Source organism: Scomber scombrus, chromosome 6, assembly GCF_963691925.1.
Source record: "Scomber scombrus chromosome 6, fScoSco1.1, whole genome shotgun sequence".
In the NCBI taxonomy this organism is placed as follows: Eukaryota; Metazoa; Chordata; class Actinopteri; order Scombriformes; family Scombridae; genus Scomber; species Scomber scombrus.
Genome location: NC_084975.1, coordinates 1,965,596 through 1,974,749, shown reverse-complemented (window position 1 = coordinate 1,974,749; position 9,154 = coordinate 1,965,596). Strand labels below are relative to the sequence as shown.

General features: G+C 36.0%; 1 protein-coding gene across 1 annotated transcript in view; it reads right to left on the bottom strand.

The window, feature by feature from the left end:
- LOC133981692 (troponin I, fast skeletal muscle-like) overlaps positions 1-8,617 on the bottom strand; it is a 17,464-nt gene extending 8,847 nt beyond the window's left edge. The window contains exons 1-3 of the mRNA XM_062420511.1: positions 8,413-8,617; positions 3,628-3,704; positions 3,433-3,496 (exon numbers count right to left, since the gene is read on the bottom strand). The gene's annotated coding sequence lies outside the window, so the exon portion shown is untranslated. The remainder of the gene's footprint in view (positions 1-3,432; positions 3,497-3,627; positions 3,705-8,412) is intronic.
- Between the last annotated feature and the right edge of the window lie 537 nt (positions 8,618-9,154).

Below are 9,154 nucleotides of genomic sequence, written 5' to 3'. Positions count from 1 at the left end.
TAAATTCTCTGTTAGACCTTATAAACCAACTTATTATCATGTTTTACACGTATGTTTAGGGGATTATGGTCAATAAACCTCATTTAAATTAAATTAAACCTCATTTAAATATAATTAAACCTCATTTAAATATAATTAAACCTCATTTAAATATAATTAAACCTCATTTAAATTAAATTAAACCTCATTTAAATTAAATTAAACCTCATTTAAATGTAATTAAACCTCATTTTTTAGTAAACACTTGTTGACTTTAAGATAACAGGAGGGTTAAAAAGCTTTTCTGATGTTCTATATTTTCAATTTTATACATATTGTGCAACCAACTATTAAAATTAACCCGGTTTAGACCTTTAACCCAACTTATTATCACATGTTTTACACGTATTTTGGGTGAATGAAAGTCATTTAAATCAAATTGAACCTCATTTAACAGAAATTAAACCTAATTTAAATCAAATTAAACCTCATTTAAATCAAATTAAACCTAATTTAAATGTAATTAAACCTCATTTAAATCAAATTAAACCATTTAAATCAAATTAAACCTCATTATTAGTTAACTTGTTATTCTACAGGATCAAAACTGACTCGAGGGTTAAAAAGCTTTCTGGATGTTCTATTTTTCCACTTTTAGACATTTTATATGACCAATTATTGTCTTTTTTATTCAATAAACTGTCTATTCATAAAGTATAACAACAGATTATGTGTTAAACCTTTTAAACCAGCTTATTATCACATGTTTTACACGTATTATGGGGAATTATAGTCATTTAAATCAAATTAAACCTCATTTAAATTCAATTAAACCTCATTTAAATAAAATTAAACCTCATTTAAATCAAATTAAACCTCATTTAAATGTAATTAAACCTCATTTAAATCAAATTAAACCTCATTTAAATGTAATTAAACCTCATTTAAATCAAATTAAACCTCATTTAACTGAAATTAAACCTCATTTAACTCAAATTAAACCTCATTTAACTCAAATTAAACCTCATTTAACTCAAATTAAACCTCATTTAAATCAAATTAAACCTCATTTAAATGTAATTAAACCTCATTTAAATCAAATTAAACCTCATTTAAATCAAATTAAACCTCATTTAAATCAAATTAAACCTCATTTAAATCAAATTAAACCTCATATAAATGTAATTAAACCTCATATAAATGTAATTAAACCTCATTTAAATCAAATTAAACCTCATTTAAATCAAATTAAACCTCATATAAATGTAATTAAACCTCATATAAATGTAATTAAACCTCATTTAAATCAAATTAAACCTCATTTAAATGTAATTAAACCTCATTTAAATCAAATTAAACATAATTTAAATCAAATTAAACCTCATTATTAGTTAACTTGTTATTCTACAGGATCAAAACTGACTCGAGGGTTAAAAATCTTTCTGGATGTTCTATTTTTCCACTTTTAGACATTTTATATGACCAATTATTGTCTTTTTTATTCAATAAACTGTCTATTCATAAAGTATAACAACAGATTATGTGTTAAACCTTTTAAACCAGCTTATTATCACATGTTTTACACGTATTATGGGGGAATTATAGTCATTTAAATGTAATTAAACCTCATTTAACTGAAATTAAACCTCATTTAACTGTAATTAAAACTTGTTTAAATGTAATTAAACCTCATTTGAAAGAAATTAAACCTCATTTAAATGTAATTAAACCTCATTTAAATCAAATTAAACCTCATTTAAATGTAATTAAACCTCATTTAAATCAAATTAAACATCATTTAAATCAAATTAAACCTCATTTAACTGTAATTAAACCTCATTTAACTGTAATTAAACCTCATTTAAATCAAATTAAACCTCATTTAAATCAAATTAAACCTCATTTAAATCAAATTAAACCTCATTTAAATCAAATTAAACCTCATTTAAATCAAATTAAACCTCATTTAAATGTAATTAAACCTCATTTAAATCAAATTAAACCTCATTTAACTGAAATTAAACCTCATTTAAATATAATTAAACCTCATTTAAATCAAATTAAACCTCATTTTTTAGTTGATACTTATTATTCTACAGGATCTAAACTGACTTAAAGACAACAGGACGATTAAAAAGCTTCCTAGATGTTCTATTTTTTCATTTTTAGACCTTTTATGTGACCAACTTCTCTCTTTTTATTCATTAAACTGAAGTGAGTTTCCAGCTCGGCTCAGCCTGATGGAGTTTTTGCAGCATCTGTCGTTACATCACAGACTTCCTGCAGGTTTCTGATTTCGGCCTCGGCAGGAATGTCTGCTGTCAGTGGTAATCTGATATTCGGGTTATTTTTCACGCATCACGAAACCGGATCTACCAGCAGTCAAACGAGACGGTTAACGCATATCTGAGCTCCTAACACATGATATCACATGTTTCACTGGAGAGGAAGAAGCTTTAAGTTTAATAGCTGCTTACAGAAATACTCCTCTACTTATTGTTTTAGTTTGTTAACTTTAATATTAACATTTAGCTTTAAGAAATTCCTGATTTTAAGGTATAAAAAAGACTTTAACACAATGGAAACGTGTCAATAAGCAGTAAAAACACCTTAAATACGTCTTAATTTTTGCATTAAATTTGACGACTTCTCCTTTAAACATTTAAATGCATCGGAAAACATTTAATTTGTAGAGTTTTTAACCTATATTTATTCAAAAAAGTCCATAAAATACTATTAAAATCCTCACATTTTATATATTTAATGTCTTTTAAAAGTATAAAAACTGTCTGAAAGCTTCATTAAAGGATTAATCTCACTATTAATCTTTGCCTGAGGTCTGAATATAAACAGTATATGTGAGAGTTAAGCTTTTTTTTAAGACTTTAATGAAGATCAGCAAAGTCTAAATAAGCAAATCTTTAATATTAACATTTAGCATTAAAAGAACTTCCTGTTTTTAAAGGTATAAAAAATACTTTAACACACTGGAAACGTGTCAAAATGAACCCTTATATACTGTTTTTACATTTAAAAGCAGTAAAAACACCTTAAATAATGATGAATTCTCCTTTAAAACATTGAAATGCAGCTGAAACATTTGATTTATTAGATTGTTTAACCCATATTAATTCAAAAAAGTCCAAAAAATACTATTAAAATCCTCACATTTTATATATTTAATGTCTTTTTCTCCAGTTTAAAAGCTTCTCTCAGCTCTCTGAAAGCTTCATTAAAGGGTTAATCTCATTATTAATCTTTAAGTATGTGAGAGTTAAGCTTTGTAGGACTTTAGAGAAGATCAGTAAAGTCTAAATAAGCATAAAATAAGATTCAATCTCATAAAACATGCAGCAAACTGTGCAAAAAGTTGAAAAGTTCTGCAACAAATTGAGCATCCTCCTTTATCTTTAACCACTGAAATGCACAATTAAAGAGTTATAAGTTTCTCACCTCACAATATGAAGAAGAAGAAGAAGAGGAAGAGGAGGAGGAGGAAGGCTGCAGCAGAGACTGACTGAAGGACAGGGACACAGTGAAGGGAGTCAGACTAAAAAAGTGAAACTCTGCAGGGGTTTATATGTGCTTGGACGGGGGCTTTTCAGCTTCCTCTTTATGGCCATGAGAGACGATGAGCTCCTGAAATACCTTCATCCTTTGACCGCTGAGCTCGTAAATCCTCCATCAGTGGAGTCCGCTCAGCAGATCGGCTTCAGAGGAGACATCTGCAAAACAGTCCAGAGACACAAGAATTTAATTATTAACTTATATATCTGTTTATTATGACTCATAATTAATATTTACTCTGATTCTCATTCATACATTTACTGTCAGTCATTAATAAATGTTGAATTAATATTATGTAAAGGTAGGGAGAGAAGGAAGGAAGGAAAGGAGTAAGGAAGGAGGGAGAGAAGGAAGGAAGGAAGAAGGGAAGGAAGGAGGGAGGGAGGGAGGGAGGGAGGGAGGGAGGGAGGGAGGAAGGAAGGGAGGAAGGAAGGAAGGAAGGAAGGAGGGAGGGAAGGAGGGAGGGAGGGAGGGAGGGAGGGAGGGAGGGAGGAAAGAAGGAAGGGAGGAAGGAAGGAAGAAGGGAAGGAAGGAAAGGAGGAAGGAAGGAAGGAAGGAAGGAAGGAAGGAAGGAAGGAAGGAAAGGAGGAAAAGAGGAAGGAAGAAGGGAAGGAAGGAAAGGAATAAGGAAGGAAGGAGGAAGGAAGGAAGGGAGGAAGGAAAGAGGGAAGGAAGGAAGGAAGGGAGGAAGAAGGAAGGAAGGAAGGAAGAAAGGAACGAAGGAAATGAGGAAAAAAGGAAGGAAGTAAGGAGAGAAGGAAGAAGGGAAGGAAGAAAAATAGGAGTAAGGAAGGAGGGAGGAAGGAAGGATGGAAGGAAAGGAGTAAGGAGGGAGGGAGGAAGGAAGGAAGGAAGGAAGGAAGGAAGGAAGGAAAGGACTAAGGAAGGAGGAAGGAAGGAAGGAAGGAAAGAAGGAAGGAAGGAAGGAAGGAGTAAGGAGGGAGGGAGGAAGGAAGGAAGGAAGAAGGAATTAAGGAAAGGAGTAAGGAAGGAGGGAAGGAAGGAAGGAAGGAAGGAAGGAAGGAAGGAAGGAAGGAAGGAAGGAAGGATGGAATTCTGACTCATAATTAGTCTTTACACTAATTCTCATTCATAAATTCCCCATCAGTCATTAATAAATGTTTAATTAATCTTATGTAAAAGCAGGGAGAGAAGGAAGGAAGGAAGGAAGAAGGGAAGGAAGGACAGGAGTTAGGAAGGAGGGAGGACGTTAGGAAGGAAGGAAGAAGGGAAGGAGGAAGGAGGAAGGAAGGAGGGAGGACGGAAGGAAGGAAGGAAGGGGGGAAAAGAGGAAGGAAGGAAGGAAAGGAGTAAGGAAGGAGGGAGGAAGGAAAGAGGGAAGGAAGGAAATGAGTAAGGAAGGAAGGAAGGAAAGAAGGAAGGAAAGAAAGGAGAGAAGGAAGGAAGAATGGAAGGAAGGAAGGAAGGAAGGAAGGAAGAAGAGAAGGAAGGAAAGGAGTAAGGAAGGAAGGGAGGAGGGAAAAAAGGAAGGAAGGAAGGAAGGAAGGAAGGAAGGATGGAAGGAAGTGAGGAAAGATGTAAGGAGAAAAAGGAAGGAAGGAAAGACGGAAGGAAGGAAAGGAGTAAGGAAGGAGGGAGGAAGGAAGGAAGGAAAGAAGGAAGAAAGGAAGGAGGGAGGGAGGAGGAAGGAGGGAGGAAGGAAGGAAGGAAGGAAGGAGAGAAGGAAGGAAGAAGGGAAGGAAGGAAAGGAAGGAAGGAAGGAAGGAGGGAGGGAGGAGGAAGGAAGGAAAGGAAGGAAGGAAGGAGGGAAGGAAGGAAGAAGGGAAGTAAGGAAGGAAGGAAGGAAGGAGGGAAAAAAGGAAGGAAGGAAGGAGTGAAGGAGGGAAAAAATGAAGGAAGGAAGGAGGGAGGGAAGGAAGGAAGGAGGAAGGAAGGAAGGAAGAAGGGAAGGAAGGAAAGGAGTAAGGAAGGAAAGAAGGAGGGAAAAAAGAAAGGAAGAAAGGAAGGAAGGAAGGATGGAAGGAAGTGAGGAAAGACGTAAGGAGAGAAGGAAGGAAGGAAAGAGGAAGGAAGGATGGAAGGAAAGAAGGAAGGAGGAAGGAAGGAAGGAAAGAAAGGAAGGGTGGAAGGAAGTGAGGAAAGACGTAAGGAGAGAAGGAAGGAAGGAAGGAAGGAGGAAGGAAGGAGGGAAGGAAGAAGGAAGGAGAAAGGAAGGAAGGAAGGAAGGAAGGAAGGAAGGAAGGAAGGAAGGAAGGAAGGAAGGAAGGAAGGAAGGAAGGAAGGAAGGAAGGAGGAAGGAAGGAATTATGACTCATAATTAGTCTTTACACTAATTCTCATTCATAAATTCCCCATCAGTCATTAATAAATGTTTAATTAATCTTATGTAAAAGTAGGGAGAGAAGGAAGGAAGGAAGAAGGGAAGAAAGGAAAGGAGTAAGGAAGGAGGGGGGAAGGAAGGAAGGAAGGAAGGAAGGAGGGAGGAAGGAAGGAAGGAAGGAAGGAAGGAAAGGAAGGGTGGAAGGAAGTGAGGAAAGACGTAAGGAGAGAAGGAAGGAAGGAAGGAGGAAGGAAGGAGGGAAGGAGGGAAGGAAGAAGGAAGGAGGAAGGAAGGAAGGAAGGAAGGAAGGAGGAAGGAAGGAATTATGACTCATAATTAGTCTTTACACTAATTCTCATTCATAAATTCCCCATCAGTCATTAATAAATGTTTAATTAATCTTATGTAAAAGCAGGGAGAGAAGGAAGGAAGGAAGGAAGAAGGGAAGGAAGGACAGGAGTTAGGAAGGAGGGAGGAAGGTAGGAAGGAAGGAAGAAGGGAAGGAGGAAGGAGGAAGGAAGGAGGGAGGACGGAAGGAAGGAAGGAAGGAAGGGGGGAAAAGAGGAAGGAAGGAAGGAGAGAAGGAAGGAAGGAAGAAGGGAAGGAAAGAAAGGAGTAAGTAAGGAGGGAGGAAGGAAGGAAGCAAGGAAGGAAAGAAGGAAGAAAGGAAAGAAGTATGGAAGGAGGGGGGAAGGAAGGAAGGAAGGAAGGAGGGAGGAAGGAAGGAAGGAAGGAAGGAAGGAAGGAGGAAGGAAGGAAGAAAGGAAGGAAGGAAGGAAAGGAGGAAATGAGGAAGGAAGGAAGGAAGGAAGGAAGGAAGGAAGGAAGGAAAGGAGGAAAAGAGGAAGGAAGTAAGGAGAGAAGGAAGGAAGGAAGAAGGGAATGAAGGAACGGAGGAAAGAAGGAATGAAGGAAGGAAGGAAGGAGGAAAGAAGGAAAGAAGGAAGGAAGGAGGAAGGAAGGAAGGAAGGAAGGAAGGAAGGAAGGAAGGAAGGAAGGAAGGAAGGAAGGAAGTGAGGAAAGAAGTACGGAAGGAGGAAGGAGCAAAGTGGTGTTTTTGTGGCTCTTAAATGTAAAAATGGGTTTAAATGTGACTGAACAGCATGTAAAGGGTTAACAGGCTGTTCTATTAGTCATTATATCCACTTTACTGATGATTAGTTATCAATAATATCATTGTGTAAATATTAAGTGAAAGCACCGATAGTCCAATATCGGCTTATATGTTGTCTGATATGTGCAGATGTTTTTATATAAGCTGCTTTTAATGTATATTTGATACTTTTTTAAATGAAAGTTTAATATATACATCCATGTTTTGGTGTTTTTTTTATTAAGTTAGTTATAGTTATTAAATTCCCAGCGACGTTTTACTGTTTCAGTGCACTGATGTCATTTTATACGTTAATAAAATATCATGACTTTATTAACCCTTACATACTGTTCAGGGTCTAATTTGACTCATTTATTACATTTAAGAGCTGTAAAAACACCCGATACTCATTTCCTCTAGGTGGATTTTTCCTAATGTCACCCTGAATATACAAAAATGGAGATAAAACGCATCATTTTTTAAGACTTTTGTGCAGCTGATACACATTTTTATGTATTAAAATGTCTGAATTTTATTAGTTTTTTATACAAAATTCAAAAATCATCATTAAAACATGTTGCTGTGTTCTTTATAATCTATTAAATATTCCCCTGGAACATAAAATAGTGATTTTAAATGTCTTTTTATCCCCATAAATAAATAGAATACACTCTTCATTAATGACTAAAGGTGGATTTAAGTGTAGACGCTGATTATGAGTCAGAATATGAACAGGATGTAAAGGGTTAAACATCTTTGTTGTGTTTATTCAAGATAACTGCTCAAATTGACCCTGTATGTTTTGACTGTTCCTTCTTTCCATCTGTCCTCCCTCCTTCTTTCCTTCCTCCCTCCCTCCCTTCTTTCCTTCTTCCTTCCTTCTTTCCTTCTCTCTCCCTCCTTATTTCCTTCCCTCCTTCCTTCCTTCCTTTTCTTTCCTACCTTCCTCCCTTCCTTCTTTCCTTCCCTCCTTCCTTCCTTTCTTCCTTCCTACCTTCCTCCCTTCCTTATTTCCTTCCTCCGTCCTACCTTCCTTCCTCCCTTCCTCCCATCTTTCCTCTGTCCTTCTTTCCTTCCTTCCTCCAATCTTTCCTCTGTCCTTCTTTCCTTCCTTCCTCCCTACCTCTTTTCCTTTCTCCCTCCCTCCTTCCTTCCCTCCTTCTTTCCCCCTTCCTTCCTTCCTCCCTCCTTTCTTTTCTTCTTCCTCCCTTCCTTCCTTCTTCCTCCCTACCTCTTTTCCTTTCTCCCTCCCTCCCTCCTTCCTTCTTTCCTTCCTTCCTACCTTCCTACCTTCCTACCTTCCTTCTTTCCTCTGTCCTTCTTTCCTTCCTTCCTTCCTTCTCTCCTTACTTCCTTCCTCTTTTCCTCCTTTCTTTCCTTCCTTCCTTCCTTCCTTCCTTCCTTCCTTCCTTCCTTCCTTCCTCCTTCCTGAATATAATGAGAGATAAACATGAATTATTATTGTTATGAAAGAGATTAGATGTAACTATACCTTTATTTTTGACTTTTATCTGTCAGAACGGCTTCAGTTCATGTTGGATTCACAGCATCTGAAAGTAGAACAGAAACAAAACAAACATTAAAACAGTTTTATATGTGAAACTGTGTAATATGCATGAAAGACTGAAGGAATATCTACTAAATAAACATGTTAAATGAGAGATTTATGAACATTTAAAACCTTTAATAATGACATTTAAAACCTTTGATAATGACATTTAAAACTCACCTTCTGTGACTGTTTCCATCTCGGATCAATTAGTAAAAAAAAAAAAAAAAGTATCATGAAATCCAAATTCATTGAGAAGTATGACGTCATCAATCCTGCTCAGTTTGTATTCATCAGCATCATATTATTATTAATTAACTGGTAAACAATAAAATGCAATGTATTTGGGGAAAATGTCTAATTACAGCAAATTTAAGGTGAAAAAAATGCACAAAAAAGTCAATAAAGATTAAAATAGTTCAGTATTTAAGGATATTGTTTAACTGCAGTTTGCTGCTGCATCTTCTGATTTAAAAGCGCCTCATTTTTTATTTTAAAAGCTTTGTTTTCTGATGTTTACTGTCCGACATAATCATGAATGAACGTCATGAATGTGTTGATGTGTTAGCAGGAGACTCATCACACTGATAACTGAGTAATAAAGAAAGCAGTATGTGTAGAAGAGGTGAAGTCCTCTGCTGACACCTTGTGGTCAAAGTGGGTTATAACAACATGAACATTTATA